This window comes from Lepidothrix coronata, unplaced genomic scaffold (assembly GCF_001604755.1).
Source record: "Lepidothrix coronata isolate B3197 unplaced genomic scaffold, Lepidothrix_coronata-1.0 Scaffold150, whole genome shotgun sequence".
NCBI classification, from domain to species: domain Eukaryota; kingdom Metazoa; phylum Chordata; class Aves; order Passeriformes; family Pipridae; genus Lepidothrix; species Lepidothrix coronata.
This window is the reverse complement of record NW_016690330.1, coordinates 717,202-739,780: the sequence shown is the minus strand read 5'-3', so window position 1 is coordinate 739,780 and position 22,579 is coordinate 717,202. Positions and strand designations below refer to the sequence as shown.

The 22,579-nt window shown below is 39.2% G+C and overlaps 1 protein-coding gene across 7 annotated transcripts in view; it reads right to left on the bottom strand.

Annotated features, from left to right (window-relative positions):
• The window catches only part of DACH1 (dachshund family transcription factor 1), a 357,269-nt gene that overhangs the window by 333,425 nt on the left and 1,265 nt on the right, over window positions 1-22,579 (bottom strand). The window lies entirely within an intron of this gene.

The following is a 22,579-nucleotide window of genomic DNA, read 5'->3' as shown; positions in this document are numbered from 1 at the left end:
CAGCTACATAGATTTGGATTTTTCATTAACATAATTAATAATTTCAGTGACCGATAATCCTGACAGGGGTCTTGATCATTTTAAATACAGGATATGCTGAAATCATAAACCCAGCTTCTCTTTGAAAGCTTCTGAGGAGTAGTTGCTCGGGCAGTGTTTTAATATTGACCTGACAGAAAAAGAAACCTAGAAAATGCAGACCTGGGCTGCTCAGTCTCATCCATGAAATCCCCGTTAAATCCATACACAGCAGCTAGAGAATTACAGGCGTCTTTTTCAAAAATATTATCCCAGGATCAGCCTTTGAACAAGAGGCATATAGGGTATACCTAACTAAGTAAACAAAATTAGGTAAGAAAAAAAATCCATAAAATATTCTAAAAATACATCAATTTTGTATTTGCCTAATTTTCAAGTCCTTTGGAAAATGGAAACAGAGTGGTGGAGCCATTTTTGGTTGAGTCTCTCATCTCTACCCAAAAGAGTTACGAAAAATGCACTTTCATTGAAAATGCAGGAAGGTAGAGGTCCTACCCTTTAACTCTTTTACATTCCAAATCATCATGTGCAGCAAGTAATGCAAGTGCTTTAGTAAATGGGTATTGGCATCTTCATAAGGAAACTATTTCTTTTAGACAGTAGGGTAATACCTGGTCTATGACCATCTTGCTATTGCCTCCACATTCACTGCACCATAAAGATCAAAGCAATCTCTAATCTAGGTATCCCATGTAGCAGAGTGTTTAAAACATTATTAGCATTGCAACAATAAATATGAACCACTAAAAGCTACTGAATATTCAGTACTATATGAAAAACTGGCATTTGTTCCTGTTAAAAAATGTGCTGATGTTTTTTAAAACATAGAGCAATGCTCGACACCTTTCATACAGGATTGCACACCCAATTCTAGACTTCACAAAACAAAAGACTTATCACAAACATTCCTAAACCTCCTGACATCTTCAGAAATTCAGACAAAAGACACTCTTCTCGATTGTTCATCCTAGTAAATCTCAGACACTAGATTTCAGTGTAGACAAATGCCAAAGGAAAAAAAAATTAATCAAACAATTAAAACAACCTACTAAATTTCACTATATAACAAAGAAGGAACAGTCTGTGTTACATAATTTACAAAAACAGCAAGACATTATCATAAATCCTGCTGACAAAGGAGGAGCTGTAGTTCTTTGGTATTGGGATCATTACACTACAGAGGCAGCAAAACAAATGGAAGAAATGTGCTACTTTAAAATGTCCTAGTTTTTTCACACAAAAGTTGTAAAGTTATTTCTATAGCATGAAATTCCATACAACACGTACGCAAATTATGATGAAATCAGATTAGAGAAAATGCCAGAACTCACAAGACAAATAATGGGACACCCTACAATGGCAAGGTGCTCCCAACTTCCTAAAACAAGTAGCTGTGTCCTATGGTGACTCTTGGCATCCAGCCTGTGTTAAAGCCCTATCAACATAAATACTGCCTTCTTTGCATGCACAGCAGACCCTAATGAACATCACTTTCAACAATACAAAGTACCTTCTCTCCACTGTGGACATTTGGTGGTATATAATATTGTCATCTTGATACAGAAAGTTAAGCAGTTAAGCCCCTTAGAGCTCAAAATACCCCATAAAATCTACAAACCATTACTGCCATCAAAAATGGACTAAATGAATTAATATTTCAGAAATTCATTAAAAATTAAGAATACTCATTTTTACAACTTCCTAAGTTTAGCAGAATATGTTCTTCTGCCAAATCGTTTCACATCATTTAAGGAGGGGATTGTTATTCCCAGGAAAATATTGTTAGCTTTAGAACTGAACCACAATTTCTTATGTCTTCTTTCAAAAAAAAATGGATTGCATGTATCTTACAAATTCTTGCAATAGGAATTAACCCTACCAGCACCAAGATAAATTATCTCATATTTAGAGCACTGTTATAATATCTAAAATATTTTATTAAATATAAGAAAATTTTCATCATTTATTGAAATGTTCTGCGGCAATCCCTGGAAAATGCTATTTAACCACCATGATACAGCTTAATTCTGGAACTCATGAATTTCTGTGATTTGACTGTGAATAAACTGCCATGTTTTCTAACCCATTTTCCAGCACTACAACTTTAAATTCTTAACTCTGAGAAATCCAGCTCTAGACCAAATGCTTCTGACAGAAGTTATCATTCTTCATCCCAATAGTGATAGTGAAAATAAAAATAACAGGCTAGAAGCCAATCTTTCAACTTGGTATCTACACCCCTCCCTCCATGAAGCCTTCTATTCACATCATCGATAAAATTCCAAATGCTGCCTTCTCTAAAAGCCTCTTTTGGTTATTTTGCAGCCTCACAAATAAGGCAGCCCTCTCTTGCCCATTATTAACCACTTCTCTCGCTTATAACATCTTAAATCCTTCCCCAGATGTGAATGCCCTCTCCCTAACTACCATTCCCCATTTAGTTCATGCTGCCTGTGGCTGCTGCATGGTCTCCAGGGTGCACTGTTAGGGTAGCCGGGTTCTGCTCTGCTTTCATTGCCCATTATGTACCCAGACAACAGTGCACAGAAGATGAAGATTGCAGAAGCAAGCACTTACAGAAGTAGCCATGTATGAGAGATTCTTAGGCATGGATAAAAAAAAGGGGAAGGGGGTTATGGACACTAATCCCACTTTATCCAACAATCATCTGAAATTAGTATTACATGTATTGTAGATAGAGCTAGTGGAAGAACAAAATATTAGTATGTCAGTTAAAGAATAGGTACATGGAAAAAGCATATGCACAAAAATAGTCTTCGGATCATTTCCAATGCTCTGTCTGCAGAATCAGTAAAGTCATCAATTATTTTTTTACACTGAAAAGATACCAACTTCTACAGATTGTTGAAGACCTGAAAAGATACCAACTTCTACAGATTGTTGAAGANCTGAAAAGATACCAACTTCTACAGATTGTTGAAGACCTGAAAAGATACCAACTTCTACAGATTGTTGAAGATCTGGAGTACTGCTACATACTTAGTGTGACAAAAGTTTCCAGATGATGAAAACATACTGTAAGGATATAGCGAACTTTGGTTTTCCTATATAATTTTGTCCACCTACATAACTTTCGGGTTTTGTTCTGAATGGCTGTTATATTTACTTCTTTCCACAAAAGAAGGGTATTTCGGGCAGAAGGGATGGAAACACATGCCTTTAGAATTCTTGAAGATCAAACCCAAAGTAACTAGCTGTAGCAAAACCCAGCTTGCTCTGCTCTAGCCAGACTGAAGGCAACCACAGAAAGAAAATAAGAGAGATTTGTTTTCTTCCCCTCGTCCCTCCCCTTTAGAAGTACTAACAACTTTTCTCTTCTAGTTTAGCCACGGAAGGAGGAAAGTGATAATCCCTTTGAAATTCAGCACTTAACACCTATACGGTAGGTGATAATTGCTGCATTCCAAGAGGATTAGCACAGTGGAACCCAGTTTACAGTGAAGTCAGACCATTCTGAACAGAGTGAAGTTTTGCTAAAACCATGCCCATCCAGGGAAATTTTGAGTTTCCCACTGTTTCTGGGTAGACAAGGATCTTGTTGCTTCAGATATGTTTCCCTCACATCTGCAAAAAGCTGCTGAAGAAATCAACTGCTGTTTAAAATAGATTTAATACTAATATTAATAACAATAAGTAATATTATTAATAATATATAATAATTATATATTAAATATAATAAAAATAATAATATTTTGAGCTCTAAGGGGCTTAACTGCTTAACTTTCTGTATCAAGATGACAATATTATATACCACCAAATTAATAATAATAAAATTCTTAGAGAAGTGCAAACTAGTATAATTTTATTGACATCGCCTGTGACAAGTGCACAGGTTATTAAAGCCTAGCTTTTCTTACAGAAAGTGTAATATTTCCATCATCATTTGGCAGGACTGTTGTAAACTAGGTCCTCACAGTAAAACAGTAGTCAGTAATTTAATACTGTATCAGAACCCAGAGGTTCAAGTGACACTGTCTGATCCTGCACAGCTATAGGAGATGCTTTCTGTACTAACATTATGCCATTAATGGGAAAAAAAAGTCCCAAAGGAAGCAAGAGGCATGAGTGACGTAAGTCCACTCAAAAAAGCAGAATAATTTAGGGCTTTCACTCCACCAACAGAGACTTAGGCTCGACCTAAGTTCCAGGGTTCCACTGTGCAGCACCTCCCAGGGAGTAGAGGATGCTCTGTAACAAGTGGGTTTCCTCTCCCTGAACAAGCCAAGATATGAAGGGCATGGAGGATGGTGCACAGCCACATCTCAGTTTCTCTGTCAGCAGAACATGGCCAGAGGGAGCATCCAAAGGCTGAAATCAATCATCTACCTCAGCCAGCCGCCCCACTTGTTTTGCAATACACAGTAGGCCAGCTAAAAGAGTTAGTAAAGCAGATTTCCAAGAGAGGAAAGTGGTTTCCATTGCATTCATACATTTTTCTTTCCAAGATTGTACTTCTTTCTTCATTAGACCTGACCCCCCCTCATGTTTCCTCCTTTCAAACAAAGTGTTAAAACCACTGTGTAATCCACAGTTCATCTCCCAGGCCAGGATCAGGGCACTGCTCTTAGGTTGCAGGAAAATTTCATGGCACACAGGATGATAATACATAAAATTGAAGGCACGGTTTCCACCCCTCCTTCCACCACCATCATTCCTTTCTGTCTCCATTGCCCATTCACTTGTAACAGCACAACTGCTGAGGAAAACACAGGATGAACTGTTTTCCCAAAACAGATAAGGATTAATAAATATAATAATGAAAGAGAAGCAGGGGAGCGGAGGGAGGGAGGGGGAGGAGAAGGGGGGAAGTAGACAGCATTTTCAACCTAGACCTGATCCTGTGCCGAAAATGGTCACACACTGCTGTACAGGAATGCGGTCGTGGTGCCTGGAGGAAACAGAAGAGAGACAAAATTATCTAAACCAGTCCTGCTATCAAAGAAGGCTGTAAATCACAGCCTTACCTCTATAGAAGGAATATAAACAACAGAGACTTTTATCTGTTTAAGGAACCACTTTTCTGATTCCTTTACCTATCATATTTATGTGATACATTTATTAACACATTACCTACTAATATATGGATTTATTTAACACTTGTTTTTCATTAACTTTCAAGTTGCTGTTACTTCCTCTGTGTAAGAATGCTCCAGATATTGATCTCTGCAGAAGAACAACCCCTAGCCAAATGATATTTCCTTGAAAGGAGAAAAAAGTATCAGGAAAGGCTTAGTGTGTTACACTTGTTTATGTTTAAATATATTTATATACAAACATGTGAATATATTATTTTATTAACTTTTCTCTTAAATTTGTAAAGTATGCTTCAAGTTACCTTGTTTCACAGCCACATATTGGTAACAAAAGGAGCCTAAACTGAGAAAAGCTGACAGCCGTAAATGTCAAGATTATTCCCTCCTTATTACTGATACTCTTTTTCACAGAGCCCTCAGATCCTCTGATCATCATATATGGCAAGTGAGCACTTAGGAACAATGTCAAAGAAACTATTTCAACATCCAGACAACTTTTAAAAACAGACAACTCTTAAAGTGAAGATAACTCCCAACAGCCAAGTAGATTAAAAATGGTGACTGAAGACAGAATTTTCTCCCAGGCAAATTGCCAATGTTTTTTTTAAAGGTAAACTCCAGCTTTTAATTAGCATGAACACTCCTCCCTATGAGCATTGTCACTGCCTGGATCCTCTTAAAAAGGAATAAAAATGGCATCCCACAACTGTGCTATGGAGCTCAGATTTCCAGCAAGCACAACAGAAAAACTACATACCACTGCCTATAAGCAAAGCCACAGAAGTTGAACACTGATATAACCAAAGGGAAAGAAATTTTTAAAAGGCAAACAATGTCACAGTCAAGTGAATACAGAATGAAGTAGGGGTAAAGAAAACACATTTAAGCCCGGCTACCACTTTTGCTAATGGTAGTTTTTAGTAGTGCCTCGTTCTTCTGGTTCTGTAAATTAAATTTTCTACTAAGAAAGATTAATCAAGGATGATTAATATCTTCTGATTTAACTTCCCTTCCTTCCACAGTTCAAAATGAAGTGAAAGTTATCCTCAGCCTGGCCTGTCATGGTGGGCAACGGTCCAAATCAAGAAAACTGGGTCAAGCATCTTTTAAAGCCAGTTATTATATGCTTTAGCAAGCATAATTATCTATTTGTTTATAATACAATACTGTATTATCACACAAGATTTTAAATAATATTTTTTTCTAAGTGGAAAATTAACATGATAATAATGAAAACAATATATATCCGCTTGTTTAAAGTAATGTATATGAGACAATTATCTTTTTTTCCAATTTATATGTCCACTGCACCATTTTATAATTATTAGAAGATACTTCGGGGCATATGTTGTGCTGGTGTACAGCGACTTCTCTGGTGGCTGAAATCATTCAGCCTGTGGACTCGTGAATCACAAAGCACCCACGGCTCAGCAAACCCTTGTATGACACATGTCATGTCGTATCTCATTGCTTCAACGCAACCCTTGCGCTCCTACCATTTCACCAGCAGCCAAGCACTTAAGTACAGATGGGCCAAGCATCACTGACATCACACACCCCCTGAATGCATCCCTGCTCCCACCCCCACCTACCAAAAGCACGAAGCATTTTTCACTGGGCTTAGGATGAGCGTTTATAGTTGGTTCCAGTGTATTTGCAAGGTGTCTGAATTTTGTTCCAGGAGGGCCGTGCAGATTTAGTAATTCCCAGCAGTCTTTGGTAGGTGTTTAAAACCACCTCAAGTTAGCCAAGCAAGTCATTTGCATGGCAAGAGTACCAAGGAGTTCCTACATCAGACATTCCTGGGAGGTGCCTGCCCAATAGCAGTGGATACAACCAGCGGTCTAATCACTGCTGAAATCATTGATAGCGCTGTCTATCCACACTACGACAGACAAAAGCTGAAATGTATTAAACATAGCAATCCATCATCCCGCAGATGGGTAGCAGGAGCCAACAGAGTTCAGAGGGAGCGACTCCCGCTGCTAACAATGGCTGAAGTACTGACAGTTCGCTACTCCTCCTTGCTCCTAACCGAGCTCTTCTCCCAGTTTCCCAAGAGCGACAAATGAACAACCAGTCCACTGAAGAAGAAGGATTTAAATGCTGTAGAGCGTTGATAGCTATTATTCCAACTCAGAACATCTACAAACAAGCTTAATGAGACATCAGTTCTCTTCTTTAAAAAAAAGGAAAAAGGTTGTTACGTTAAGGAATTGTGAATTCAAATAAAATAAGAACCCAAAACCCCCCCCACCAAACTCAAAATTGTTAGGTGTGTAAATCTCATCTGAATATATGAGAAGCTGATGAGCTAAATATCTTGCACCAGCAGCTGGCAGCTGGAGACAAGCTACAAACAACAGTGCTCCAAATTAAGAAGTAATTTATGTGGAATACATCATTATTTTAACATGAAGGATACAAAGCTTTAAAGGGGAGAGGAATGACTAGCAGACTTTTAAAGATAAATAAGTCCAGAACAAAGTAATGCTATTTATGAAAGTTGATTTTTCTTTCCTGACTTATTTCTTGTAGGACACATGAGTCACACAATATAGCCAAAGGAAAAACTGCAACTGCTAACACCACATTAGTAAAGTATAAAAGGGAAAGACACTTTTCTTAGCATTTCAGCCTTGTCATTTCCAATTTTCTGCTCTTTGGACATGCTTGTATTCAAATTCTGGAACATCTATTCAGCATATCAATCCTAATTAGACAATCTGGGTCTGGAAAGGATGAGAGCTGGGTCATTTGCATAATTTAATCATAAATACTCAGTGATACATATTTCCAAATGCATTTGTACAATTATCTTTTCATCCTTGGGGCAATGGTATTAATATGATTAGGCAATATTTCTGGAAAAAACAGACAAGTATGCACTCTTTTTAACTGCAGCTTAGGGCGATATGAAAAATTAATTAATTTCTGAAGAAAATCAATTTCTGTACGTGACCACATTAGACATTGCTAAACCAAGACACAGAGTCCTTTCTCAATCAGAACATTTTATCATTCTTTTCCAAATTCTGACTGTTATATGAACATTTCAATAATAAAATTGTTAGATTATTTAAATTATCTTAATGCATAGGCATGGAAAAGTGACTATTTCTTTTTTATGTTATCCTGACAGACATGGTGTATTAAAATATGTATTGTTTGACCAGTCAATAGGAAACCTTAGCATTTGGTCTGAACTCATCTTATGTGATCTTTTATTAATGCACATTATACCTATTGAATTCAAGGACAGCAGGAAATAATTCAGCTCTGAAAACCGCAGCTGAAAAAAATAGACCCATGCTAACCTAAAGTATTTTAAAATTACTATAAGGTCGCTTCCTTGTTTGTTTTGCTGCAGAGAATTAGATAAGGTGTTCCTTCAACAGAAGCACACATATTACAAAAATGTTGTGACATATGTGGGATACAGCCAAGCACCCAGGTGGCTAATCTCATTTTTAGAAGAAAGATACTGCTTTGTATGTTAATTGGTGCAAAAAAAAAAATTACATTTATGTTTTTATATGTACCATCTTTATTTCTTCTCAATCAACAGAAAAAGTAGAAATTACTGCATGCAAATGTTCGATATTCATTTAATTTGCATGAAGGTGCTTGAACAATTTTTTTATTCTAACAAGCTCATTTTTCATGCGTTTTGTCTTTCATCCTAATCTAGCATCTGTCATTCCTTTTTGAAGTTATTATCGGCCCAATTCCCTCTTGGACATGGTTGCTGGGTGACCGGTATCTTAGCACCCACTTTGACAGGAACAGATGTGAATCTGATCAAGAGATTTCCCATGAGTACCTGAAATCACAAACAACTTTCGGGAAAAACAAACAGCCTTGCTGTCACCGTCCCTCTCTCACCCTCCTTTCCATCCCTTCCCCCATCCCCCCCAAAAAAGAGTACGAGAAAGTTGAGGCAGAGTTACCCAGCGTCATTGAAATGCATTATTATTTGGCAGGTGAGTTCCTCGAACACCTTCTAGCCATTTCTGCCTTCAAACAGCAACTCTCAGTTTTAAGTTTTAATAACCACCCTTTGAATCCTTCCAAAGACGACTGTTCATTTCTAAGGTCACCATCTTCCAAACATTCTCACATTGAACTTGTTTTCGTCACATGAATGCTCTCATTTAAATCAATGGGATTACTCGGGTAAGCAAATTTCACATGCACACAAGCACCCAGCAGTTGTTTTATAACACCTAACTCATAGTTTGATTACAAATAATGTTCTTTGATCGCTCCTACACTTGGTTGCTGCTATCTGCGAAACTCCAGCTTATGAAAACTCAAGTACCAATACTGCTAACATTTAAGGACCTGCATAATTTTATTCCTCTAAATCATCCTACCGACATGCTATAGGCAACAAGACTTCTTTGCCTTCCCAGGCACTAATCTAAACACAGCCTTACTAAGCTAAGGGAAAGGACACGGTTGTGACCCAAAGACTGAAAATTTGATCATACATATGTAAACTTGTAAGGCTGCATGTGACTAACACCAGATAAATTTGCTTTAACATGCTGTCAAACAGCCTTTCACTTCTGCCTCTTCACTATGCTACTCTTCAGCATGTTCCCAACCCTATAGCCTCAGGGCTCTTGTCCCTACTGCTTCTGCTAGGGTTAGCAACTGCTTCCACTAAGAATCCTCTATATCTAAAGTTTCCACAGTGCCTAATAAAACAGGGTTTCCATGAAGAATTGCAGATTTTCATCTTCATTTTCTCCAAAATCCAGAGAGGTGTGTGAGGAGAAGAAAATAAATAGAAGAAGAGGAAAGGGAAAGGAAGAGTTTAAATTTTCAAAGATCTGAATTTGTTCCTTCATTCTGAGTTGTTGTTCTATGAATCAAAAAGATAACAAAGGATTTTTTTCCTCTCTAGTTTAGATGCAAAGAAAATTTAAGACAAACATTTCAATCACGACGAAGGATGATCTTAAAGATTTCCCTTATTTACTACCAAAATCAGAAACCAGCCAAAACATTTTATTGATAAGCCAAAAGCCTTAGACTAGACTCATCTATACTTATTCTGGATACAGCAAAATTAATGCATCTTCTACCCAACTTATGAACAACAGAACTGCAAAGGAAAAGTCAAGCAAATAGGAAAAATGTTTAAGCCCCTAAATGCAACTGGACTTCCCTACCTTCCATTAAAGATCATGTGGGAACAAAACCATTCTCTGTGTCTTGGAAAAAAATGTCCCCTTCTACCCACTTAGGATATCAACATCACATAGCAGTCAAACCTGTTGATGGTATCAACAAAGCTGAATTGCTAAAAGCATAAGGCTGACTTAGAGAAAGACAAAAAAAAAAGAGCTTAGGGATCAATATGACCACTTCTTTGAGGTGAATTAGAAAGGGACATGATGTACACATTTATAATAAATACATAATAGTGATAAGTAATCACCATTTAGAAGACCTGCCCTTCACTCTGTCAGTCAAAGATGATGCCCTACAACGATGCCTCATAAAACAGTTTGATTATCCAGACTGGCAAAGTCATGAAAGGCTTAATACAATCTGTATGGAAAAATTCACTGGTATGAAAAACAACTAACCAGAGTAAATAAGTATCTTCTTACTTTTTGGTAACATCGTTACACCCATTTGTCCCCTACCAATCCTTTTTGCCCAAGCAAATAAAAGGAGTACAATCTCGGAACTAGCCTCCTCTGCTACATCCACATTGATGAGCAAAAAGCCTACAGCCAGGGATCATCAGCTGAGCTGTTCACTCGATCTAAAGTGTTAAGATGGCATTAAAGGGAAAAGCATCTACACTGGACTAGTAGTATCCAAATCTGTCACTCGTTCACTAGAAACAGGTAGACCTATAAAGGCACTTAATGCCAGTTTCAGCACTGAAAATACATTTCAAGGATGGGAAAGACTGACTGAGAACAAGAAAATAAGGTGAAAGCGAAGCCTGGAAGGTTTGCAGAGTCTCTGTGGGATAGTAATTGCTGAGGCAAACTCAAGCTGAACAGAACACTCAGTTTGTTAAATAAATCAAAATGCAAGCTAATTCTAATTTTAATGTAACCCTATAAGTATATGAACTAAGGAACACTTCCCTGTCCTTAGGGCCCCCTATTTCAACTTAGCTGTCATAGTCCAACCTGGCACTACACCAGCAGGAACACTTGGACACCATAAATACCATACCACCTCACCAGAGAAAGGTAAGCACTCACCCTAGGGTATTTAGGCTTCTAGCTCAAATCAAAGTATTGAAAGAGGAAAACCATGGTAGCACCTATTCATCACTTTAATTGATTCCAAGACATGGCATGAACCAAGATTTCCCAAAACCCAAATTTTTAGTCTAATTGAGGGAAAGAGAAAGGTCATTTTGGAGGAAGGAAGAACGGAATCTTGAGAGTCTTCTTGTAAACTGTCTCACCGGGTAACGCTTGAGCCACAGGTTTTTGAACCTTGAGCCATGTTCCAAGTGAACAGCCTAATGACCCATCTGCAGAGCTGCTCTCTTTTCTATGGCCCATACAAAACGTACTGACTACGGTCACTGCCTGCTCTATTTCACATGCAGGAAAACAAAGCCTTACTTACTAAGCCCTGGGGAGAGTTCATGGCTTGAGGATTTAGCCCATACCAAACAAATTCTATAATTGAAACTTTTTATAGCTTAATTATATTGAGAAACCATTAGACATTTTAAAGAATTAGAATACTGAACTGTTAAATATTAGGTATATGACCCATACCTAATGTAAAGTAAGTTTCTAAAAATATCCTCAGAAAAATTTAGAAGAAAAACAGGTGTAGAAGAGAATTCAAATGTGACCCATAAGGCCCCAGAATCTAGAAATGAATTGGGATCAGTTCATTCTTTTCCCATGGGCTAACTTGTATAAATGTAATTCTATGGTTTCATAAAACCAGGTCAAGTTTTTGTCCCCTGAGGTCCTTGGCACTTTGAAGCATGGCAGCACTTTTTCCTGGCTACAAGTTCAGATCTGCATGCATTCTGGATTTCTGAAAGGAAGCAATTAGCCAAGCTGAAAAGATAGACCCATCCTGTTTAGAGCACACCTTCTACACAGAAAACCACTTATGGGGGTGAAACACAATTTCACAAAACAGTATTTAGAAATAGTTGACTCTGTATACAGAAATAGTTGACTCTGTATTTTTCACTTCTAAAAATTAAATAGTTTTCTCTCATTGGCTGGCACACCAAAGAGCAGATGACCTTATCACATAACAATGCCAGCAGTTTTAACTAACGACATCCTTCTCTCCTTTAATGTCAAAATGTTTTACTCATGTAGTCATACTTTGGAATACTTCTGACTACATCTATGCTTCACAATGCATTTCATAACTATTATTTTATTACCTCTTATGACATCACTGTATTTTCCTAATCTAAGAAATAAGACATGTAAAATAAGGCACAAGACAAAACCGCAAAAAGGATCACCAGAAGAGATGAAACCTATACTTGGCAGACCCACATTAGCACAGGTTCAGCAGCAGAGAGCTAAAGGCAGTGGAGGCTCCACTCCTTCAATTTACCTGAAAGTGCTGCGTTTTAACACCACATCCCATCCACCGTGTACTAGTCTGAACTTCATTGGAATGAGGCCAGAATGATGATGGGTTGTGTCTGACCACTCAGCTGAGCAACACAAATCCATCCATGTGGGACCACACGCCTTCTGGGTCGACTAAACAGATTCAAAGAGCAGAGGAAGGGTAACAAAGAAATTGTTCAGGGTCTTTGAGCAAACTGCCTTCTCAGTGTGTAAACCTGACATCTACATACTATGGAGGTGGGCTGCTGCTTCTCAAGACAAATTCCACCCTTTGAGTCACTCTATTGAGATGAGATAATGCCAGAGAAGCTCTGAACAGTAAAATCTGTTGAAGGTTTATTGATTCTTAGCCATGTCCCACCTGTTGTACCTTGAGGTGGCCTTAAGCCAATCCAACAGCTGTGGCTATACCCAAACATGTCGACTAAAAACCTCACTGATGCCCTGCCCAGGAAATATTATGACTCCTCCCTTACATGATTTGCATGTGCGCTCCTGAAACAGATATATGCTGGTAAATTAGTATTTCTAATACATTTTTCTCATAGTTTCTCAAAAATCTATTTTATACATAGCTATACTTTAAACTGTAACTTACTGTAGCATGAGCTTCGTTTTCTATTACTGACATTTTTAACATCATATTTCAGCAGCAAACAAATTTCAAGGAGAGTCAGTAGAATCACAAGCCATCTATAATATCCAGTAATGTAAGACATAATATTTTATTAGCATTTCATGTTTATTTTTTAACCTGGCCTTTAAAAGCTATGAGTATCGGCTTAAAAAAATCCCTAACAAACCAAAACCAAAACCAACCGATCCTGCTTTGAATTAGAACAACATTATGATGAAATAAACAACAGAATCATGAAATTAGCCTTTAGTGGTAGATACAGACAGGGAAATAACAAAATACTGTGTATCACTTATGTTGTACAAACTGTTCTAATAAGCTAAGAGAGAAATATATTTTTTGAAAAAAAAAAAAAAGAGAACATATGACTTTTCACTTGTATCAATCCTTATTATATACTTAATACCACCTAAGGTATTTTCTTCTCCCCATGCCCTTTTTTTTTTCTTTTTTTAGCTCTTAAGCAGAAATTTAAGGAAACAGAAGACAATTCCTTCCCACCAAACTACCTGTGAGTATCAGAACTAAATTGTAACAAGCGACAACCATGGCACACATCTTGGAAATGCCTTTTCCCTTCAAAAAGAGATAGGCTGCGTCTGCGCTATAAAAATGAATACAAAAAATCCCAGGAGACGGCATGAAGCCACAGGTTATACCGAACTCTGATACTCATTCCTGCAAAGATTTTGTCCTAATTTCCTAAAATTAATTACTATGAAAGAATGCTCACAAAAACACTAAGATTGCATTAAATGCATGAGGCATTAAAAAATGCATCAATAATCTATTTTATGCAACAAGTGTTAATTTATAGGACACTCAATCTAAAGCATTTTTTCAATGCTTTCAAATTGTCCCTGCAAAAGCAAGAAAGTATACAGCAAGCCAGCTTCCTAGCAAAGATGTCAACTGATTCTTTTATAGCCCTTCCAAATATACATTGCACATGCTTGGTTTAAAAGATGTATGTAGGCTATTGAAGCAACAGGACTATCCACATTCTTAAAGTTATACATATAGTTTAAAACCACAGTATTTTTATTTTAATATAAATAACTAAGTCCTACAGGTGACCTTGTCCAACAAAGGAAGGTTTTTACAGCAGACCAAGAGACTAGAAACAAATTAGATGCTTCATAAAGACAGAAAAGGTAAAAACCATAAAACCAATTAAATTATTAAGTTTACATTTTTACTACATTGGGAAATTAATAATTCAAAAATAATAGCTTTAGTAATGTTTTGTTTAAGAAATGCTGAAACTATCAATAAATCCTGGCAAGATTTATCACCAATAAAAAAGTAATGAATTGTTTGTACTTCTATTAAAAATAGAGTACTTATAACCTGAAAGCAGTTTTTTCTGTCCTGTATATAAAATCATGATCTAGCACTTTTAAAAAAAAAAAAATCATTAGTAAGTATGAGAACAACATGAAATCAAGGTTACAAAAGATGTAATTAAATTGTAATAAAATATATATGTATATACTCCCTGCTTCCTTTATAGTTTACTTCATATAACTGCTTTCTTTTTGATCTCTTACATTTTATGTAAGATGAAAAAGGATAACATTTCCCAAAAGTAAGATTTAAAAATAGCTTTTAACAATTTGTAAATACAAGTATGAGAGAGGACTCAAACAACAACTTTTACTCCAAATGTAAAATACGTATTACCTGTTCTCAATACAGTATCGTTAACAAGTGCTCTAACAAGAACGTTATCCAGAGTTATGAACTTCAATCATGGCATCGTAATGTTACAAATATATTTCAGCTGTCAGTTGTGTTAAAGTGTGTGCAGCAGTCCCAGGTACTGTCATTCTTCCCCTTCTCCCCAGCACGATCCAATTCCAGTATGTAACTGTTCCTCTGTCAGCCGGGTAATCGGTACGCACACCTAGTGTGCCCGCTCATTCAGTCATACAGTCGAAGGAAAAAAAATGAACGTGAAAAAACACATGTCTTAACAGCTAAGGTGCATTTTTTTCAGTATATTTATTATCACACAAAATTATTATTGTGAATAAGAAAACAAGACCGAAAGCTTTGCTTGAACCCAAGTTTGTTTTGGATCAAAAGGAATTTAGGCAGAATTTAGACATTTGGCCACTTCAGAGAGTAATTCTATAAATTCTAAGGATGAATAAAATTGCATTACTAAAACATTGTATTATTTTAATGGAAAAAGAACATACGTTTAGCGTGGCGAGGTGCACTGGGAAATTTTAATTGCACCTACTCCATTGTTTCTGGACTATGGCAAACTTCAGCCTTCCAGTGGGCATAAAATACCACTGTTCGATATTTTTAACAAAAATATATTTGTTTTTCATACTGAAATAACTTTCTTCTTCACAAGGAAGATGCAAATGATGCAGGATGCAAAGAAAATGTCTACAGTAAATCAGTTTTGGAGAGAACAGGGTATCTTGAAACAGAATAACAAACAGAAAGTTATGTTAAGTGTTACCCACTGGAGTATTCTCAGGAGTACACAGTAAAAACCTTGGGCTATTTTATTATATCGAAATCATAATTTATGAATAGCAACAAAAAAGGCTTAGACTATTTCAGAAAATTTCTCATTATTCCTAATAAACTGTTTGGATACACACAATTTACAAGATCTTTCCATTCAATTCTGCAAACTGTATTGTATATATTAATCCATCTGCCCCAGGAGGATGTTGACCCTAAATGTAATTATCACAAAACATTGTTTAAAGCAATGTGAACTAAAATACGTTTTGTGATCCATTTCCTCGATCACAACTCATGCAAGCAGTTTCATTCGTGTTGGTGAATGTATCCTGAACTGCCACTCAGGGTCCTTTTGGTCCAATATCCCATTTCTAAAAGAGACCTATGGAAATTCACAGAAGGGAGTGCACGTATTCAGTATTTACAGTGTTATCCTTTCCCAGTGTAGTTTCCCAGCTTATCGCTATCAGTGATTTAGAGTGAAGAATTCCAGATTGGAATGTAACTGGATGATCAAATGCTGATCCTTCCTCTCAAGAAATTCAGTGACAGCATTTTTCTACTTTATGCTACGGAAAATATACTACTACCCTTTTTCCGTTTCTTCTCTAAAAAAAAAAAGAGAAGTTTAAAACTGTTCAAAGTTATTCACAGTCGATGCTAAGATTTAATATTTAATAGATTACACTTCAATATTCTACAATGCCTATGAAATGAAACATCAGCACCTGTTAGGAGATGCTCCCAGCTGAGCATCATATCAGATAAGTAAGTAGAACATAATGGGTTAAGGATAAAGTTACTCCTCAAAGCAACCTGGATATTATCATTTCAAGTCACAAACATACTTTGATTCTAAATATAAAGATTTTCAGTTTATGTTTCAGGATTTTTGAAAATAATTTAAATGATAATGGACAAAGAAAAATTCTTCCTTAATTCACACTGGAAAAATTATCTATATATGAATTAAGTCTCTGGGTCATAATAGCTTTTTGCAGATGACTCTTCAGCTCTATCATTTAAATATGTATTTAGGCAACTAAAAATTTACTGTCAATTCCTATTATGTCAGTCCACATTATGGCGCTGTTACAGCATGCACATTTAAAGATTATTGAAAAAATTACTGTTCGTGTGCAGTATATAATTTGCAAAAGGTTAATCACTATTTTAAAACAATGAATGGAATTAATTCATAATGCAAAGCAGATGCCCCAAACGTTATTTTTAAAACAAAACATATTTAACTTATAAAAGAACAAAGAGGATCTAAATAGAGTCCTGGTGCTTAAAACCAGACAGGCATCGTAGTTGTTTCAGACTCTTGGTTCACTGGCTCACACAATTTAGACAAAACTCGGTAGTTTCTGATTACTCTCTCTGTTATCCTGCAGCCAGTAATGAATTTTTACAGCTAAACTTGTAAAGCTCCTCCATGACTAGGCAACACCGACAATGGTGAAAGAGATTTACCTGTACCAGACCAGCAGGGATTGCAGTAACAATTTAATATATCAATTACACAGTTCAAAAGGAAAATATTAAAATTCCTTCCAGTGTATGAAAATTCTCTGCTTCGTATGCAATTCAGTTTAGATGATGAATCGCAGAGATAGGCAAAAAACAGCCGTCTGGAATGATCTAGTAACAGGGGAAAACAGAAGAAATACTGAAAGGCAGTGAAACAAAATTAGCATTTCCAAAAAACATTCAAAACACACTCCAGATTACAAAATATTAAGCAAGTAGTAAATAAGAATACCTTAAGTGCATTTTAGTTTATGGCACTGAGGAGTAGCAGAGAAGAAGCCCCAGGTGGGAGCAGCAGGCCCCTGAGTGCAGCTCATAGGGGCACAGTGTGGGACACTTGCTCCACGCACCCAGGGCAGGGGCTCAGCACCCCCAGGGCGAGGGGCATGTGGCTGCAGAAAGAGAGTGGAACCCTGAGACTGAACTAAGCATTTGAACAGAGATGGCAGTGGTCTATGGAAATAACAAAGCTATTCATAGAACCCATTCTTGCAAGTAAAATTGACAATAAAACTGTACTTTTTATATAAACTACATCTGCCAGTAAAAGATTTCTCAAAAAAAGAAAAAAAACCCACAAAACTTTATCAATCTTCATAGCTAGAAGATTAAGAAGGAATTAATCAAATTAAATACTTGAGGAAGATCAGGTGAAGCAATTAGGAAAAAAAATGTCCCGCTGCCCATCACTAGCAGGCCCTCACCTCCCTGCACGGGAACAGCACCGGCAGCGTTTCCCGGGAACAGCACTGGCAGCGCTTCACAACAGGCAGCCAGCGTTCACGGGAGAGAAGTGTTCCCTTCCTCAAGTATCCAATACTGTGCCAGGGACTAAGTATCAGATTAAAGGGATAAATAGTTCTATTCTGTTGTAATAAGTACGGTCCAAGGATCCCAGCTTTTAAATTACAATATTTACCAATAAATACATACAATCAGAGGGATGTGAAAGTACTGTTATTATGAGCAACTGGAGTCTTTTATTTTTTTTAAGTCAGAAGAAACCACTTTCAAACCTTTTACTCCTTTTATATAGTGACTACAATTTATCCTCTGGCCTTCCAGAAGTCATCTTTGCTTGTAAAGCCTTCCATATTTCTCCTGATTATGTTTTAATAATCTGTGGCAAGAAGGAAGGTCATCAATATAAACCACAGGTACAGTATATTTAACGCTCCTTTCAGCAGCACTTGCTGACCTGTTCATTTAAAGTATCTATGATCTGTACTAACCTATCTGAGTGAGACACTCCTTTAATTAATACAAAGAAAAAAAACTATGCAAGTATGCAGTATTCAGTAAACAAGGACATGCTAGGTCCACATAATTTGAGAGAAGCAGAAGCTAGCAAAGAAGGGCTGAATAAATGCCATGTAAGACACGCTTTGAAGAGAATTGTTTCATGTTCAGCATCTTTCCCTTTTATGCTCAAAAATCAATTAAGTTGTTTTCCAAAATTTGTAAATACCTTCCAAAGAGTGCAAATAATTCCTCACTTTATGTATGAATGTCAATGAACTCATTCAAAATCATCTTCAAATGTCAGAAAAGATTAACATATCCTGGCCACAGGAGGGGGGTCAGAAGAAAGCACAGGCTTTCAGCCTTTACTCATGTGGGTACGATCCAAAGCCAGCCTAAGTCGATGGGAAAACTCCACGAAGGGACCTAGCATGGCAAAATTCCACAAGTGCTCAAAACACAAGAGACCAGAAACTATCTGGGATCAATAGCTTCCAGGTCATTAATCCTAGGCAGGTGACATCCAGTGCAGAGTTTGCTCCTCTCTTTCACCCACACATTCAAGAAATATGACCCGATTGGCATCTAGTAGCTTTAAATATTTTCCATGTTTGGCCTTTATCTTTCCCCTATTTGTTTGGCATATGGCTTTCTAGCATCCCATTAATGTCAAACCATTTAATCGGAATGTAAGCTAAATGCACAGTTTGCTATTTCCTGGATTTCTGTTTGGCGGCCAGTGCTTTTTATGAGGAAAATAAAAGCAAAGGTCAGTACGACCAGAAAAGAAAAGTCATCTTCCATAACGGAAGCTTATTTTTCCAGTGAACTGATACACAAGCCTAATTTAGAAAAAGGTCCTTTAGTATCATGTTATTATTAGTAGTATCACAAATAAACACCGAAACCAATTCACTTTACAGACCTACACATTAAGCATTCAATAGAAAATCCCTTGGTGTTTTATTGATTTTTGTTTTATTGATTTTTTTAAATAGCAATATCACAGTTAAAATGTATCATTTTGCTGAAACATATCTAAAACTTTTCCATCTCAAAATAAGTTATTACAAATTATTTCCACAGCAACTGGCAACTAACGATTCAATCCATTTAAAGAACAACAAAGTAATGGCTTTATTTGGATGCCTTTTTTGATTAAATAACATATTAACCTTGATGAAGCTTTCCAAAAACGGATTAGCATACTTGAGTGCATCAGCTGATTATGAGACAAATATAACACTGATAAGATGTTAGTTCGAAATTTTTGAATCTGATGAGTATAACAGTTTAGCCGCTAGGATGGAGTTGGCTCTTACAGCTTCCATCTCAACAGCAAAGTGTCCACCCAGGATACAAAAAGACATCACCCAACTAAAGTATGCAGTAACTGAGAGTCTGGAAAGGTCGCTTAAATCACTAAACTGCATAGATCAAAATATTCTGCATATTTACTGTAACGTCAGAAATAATTAAAAATCATTTGTAAGAAAAGAAGAATCAGAATGCAATGTCTTAGAGGGGAAATCCAGAAAGCAAATATAGGTTTATCTTTCGATGACATCATCCATTTTGACCAAAACTCACTGACCCACTTTGCTTTATTCGTCTATGCAGTAATAATACATTTCCTATACCTATTGTATATCATTTCCATTAATTTATTTGCTTAATGGATGTATAAATAAGTCTGCTACAATTACACTTTTTAAGGGTCAAATCCTATTCACTTCTGAACTCACTACTGTAATTTCTACTACACTGGATGATAACACAGCAGACCTCAGGAGCAGCTGAAACACAGCCGATTCTGTGCTGTTGACATAATCAAGCCATGTTACAACCAGGCTGCCAAACCCTTTTATAACCCTGCCAAGTCCAGGAATTGGTGTCCCCATACTGCCCCCACCAAGAAAAAAAAAGTTTCTCTATTTCTTAATTCTACATGTTCAAATTAAAATTCTCACAGTATTACTGTGGCAAAGTAAAAGTTCCATGAGTTTATTTTAAGGACCACCTTGGAACTCTTGCAGAGTTGTTACAAGTTACAAGCCACACGCACACACACATCCCCCCCAAAAAAACCCAAACCAAAGATCGTCTAAGCGTAGCTATTAATATTCATGTTGATTCCACATGAAACAACAGCACAGTTACCCGAGCAGCTACAGTTATGTCAGCGCTTGGAAGTTATTCCAGGCTGTTTTGTCCTGGTGCCCTGAATATTCAGGAACTTCAACAATCCATCTAGCGACAGTCACCGCAGAGTAAGTGCTCTGCTTCGCCTGGCTCAATGCTAATGACTCTCAGGCACCCTCCGCTGAATCGGGAAGGGGGGGGAGGAGGAGATGTCACACCCCCCGCCATCGGGGACGGGACGGGACGGGCAGGAGCACGGCATCGCGTGGGGTTAATTCCCCGCGTGTTGGCTATTGCTTCACCTTGAAATCTTACAATAGGAAAGTGAAACGAGCCCGGTCTGTTTGTTTGCGTATACTGAAAATAGCACCGGGACTTTGTCCACGACGTCCTCCGTGGGAAGTTCCCGAGGCCCCTCCAGCGAGGCAGAGCCAGAGCCCCCCGCCCCCGCCCGAGGCAGGGCGAGCCCCCGGGAACTGGAGCCGCTTCCGACCGCTCTGATCTCGGGGTCACGGCAGTTATGCGATCCCTTCTCCTTATCGAGGAGATTCAGCCCTGTAACCTAGATTGAGAGATAACAGCCCTACGCTTTCACCCTCCGTTGCAAAGGCGGCTGCTATTGCATCAGGAATTTCCTCTTTTGCCAGCTCCTTCTCGCCCCTCCGACACCCCTCTCCGGCTGTGGCAAGTTTGGGGCTCACCTCCCCTCCGCGGCTCCCCCCCGGCCCGCGGGGTGCGCGGGTGCCCCCGCACCGCCCGCAGCGCTGCACCCCGCCCCCGGAGCCCTTCCCGCCACGGCGCCCGCGTTACTCTGCGCGGCGGCAGGATCCAGCCTGGCCAAACCCCTGCCGCGCTCCCGCTGCCCCCGTCGCCTCCTCCCCGGTTGGCGGGGACCGGGAGCTGCTCGCACCTGCTCCTCGGGGACCGACACCATCACCCCACCCCCACCCCCCCGCCGAGGGAGCAGACCAGCCAGGCCGCCTGGCACCTCTCCCCACTACCCCACAGCAAAGCCGCCGCCCCCTCCTCCTCCTCCTCCTCCTCCTCGCCGTCTTCCCGCCCTCCCTCCACCTCCCCCGTTCGCCATGTGGCAACTGCCCCACAGCCTTATACAAAAAGTGCACGTGCCCCCTCGGATGTGTGACAGCAGCTGATGGCCAAGTGGCCTCCACCGCCCCGCACCGGGCCCGACGCCCGGGAGGCAGCTACGCACCCCATCCCAGTTAACGCGACACCCGAGCGTCCGTGTCGCCGTCCCCCCGCTCCCCGCCCACTCCCGTGCACCCTTCGGGCGGTTTTATCCCAGGGCTGCCCGCTTTGAAGATACATCCAGGGATAGCTTGAGCAGCGGGGTCGCTCAGAAAGCACTTTTTGGCCCTCCTGCTCCCTCCCCACCCCCGCCGGCCCTCCGCTCCCGCGATGCGCTGCCCCCGGCACGCCTCGGACTGGGGAGAGAAGAGGACAATGCGAGGGCAACACTTGCAGGGCGCAGCGGGAGGGGGGCACAAACACCCCTTCTCCTTCCCCCTCACTCCCTCCGTCCCACCAAGAAGCAGCGCCGCCGGATGCGGAGAAGGCCGGCCGGGCGCGGGGGCAGCGCGGGAGGCGGCAGCGGGGAGCGGCGCAGCGCCCGCCCGGACCGCACCGCGCGGGGGTGGGACGGGGGCGGCGGCGGGGGGGGGGGTCTCGGCCTCGCTGCTCATGGCGGCGGCTTGTTCGGTGCGGACGGTGGTGGTGACTGCTGTTTAGAGGGTCTCGAAATCCTTCCTGGAGATGAGTTTGCAGCGGTTGACCCCGGGCTGGATGGCCCCCAGCCCCCTCAGGATGCGGACCTGCTCCAC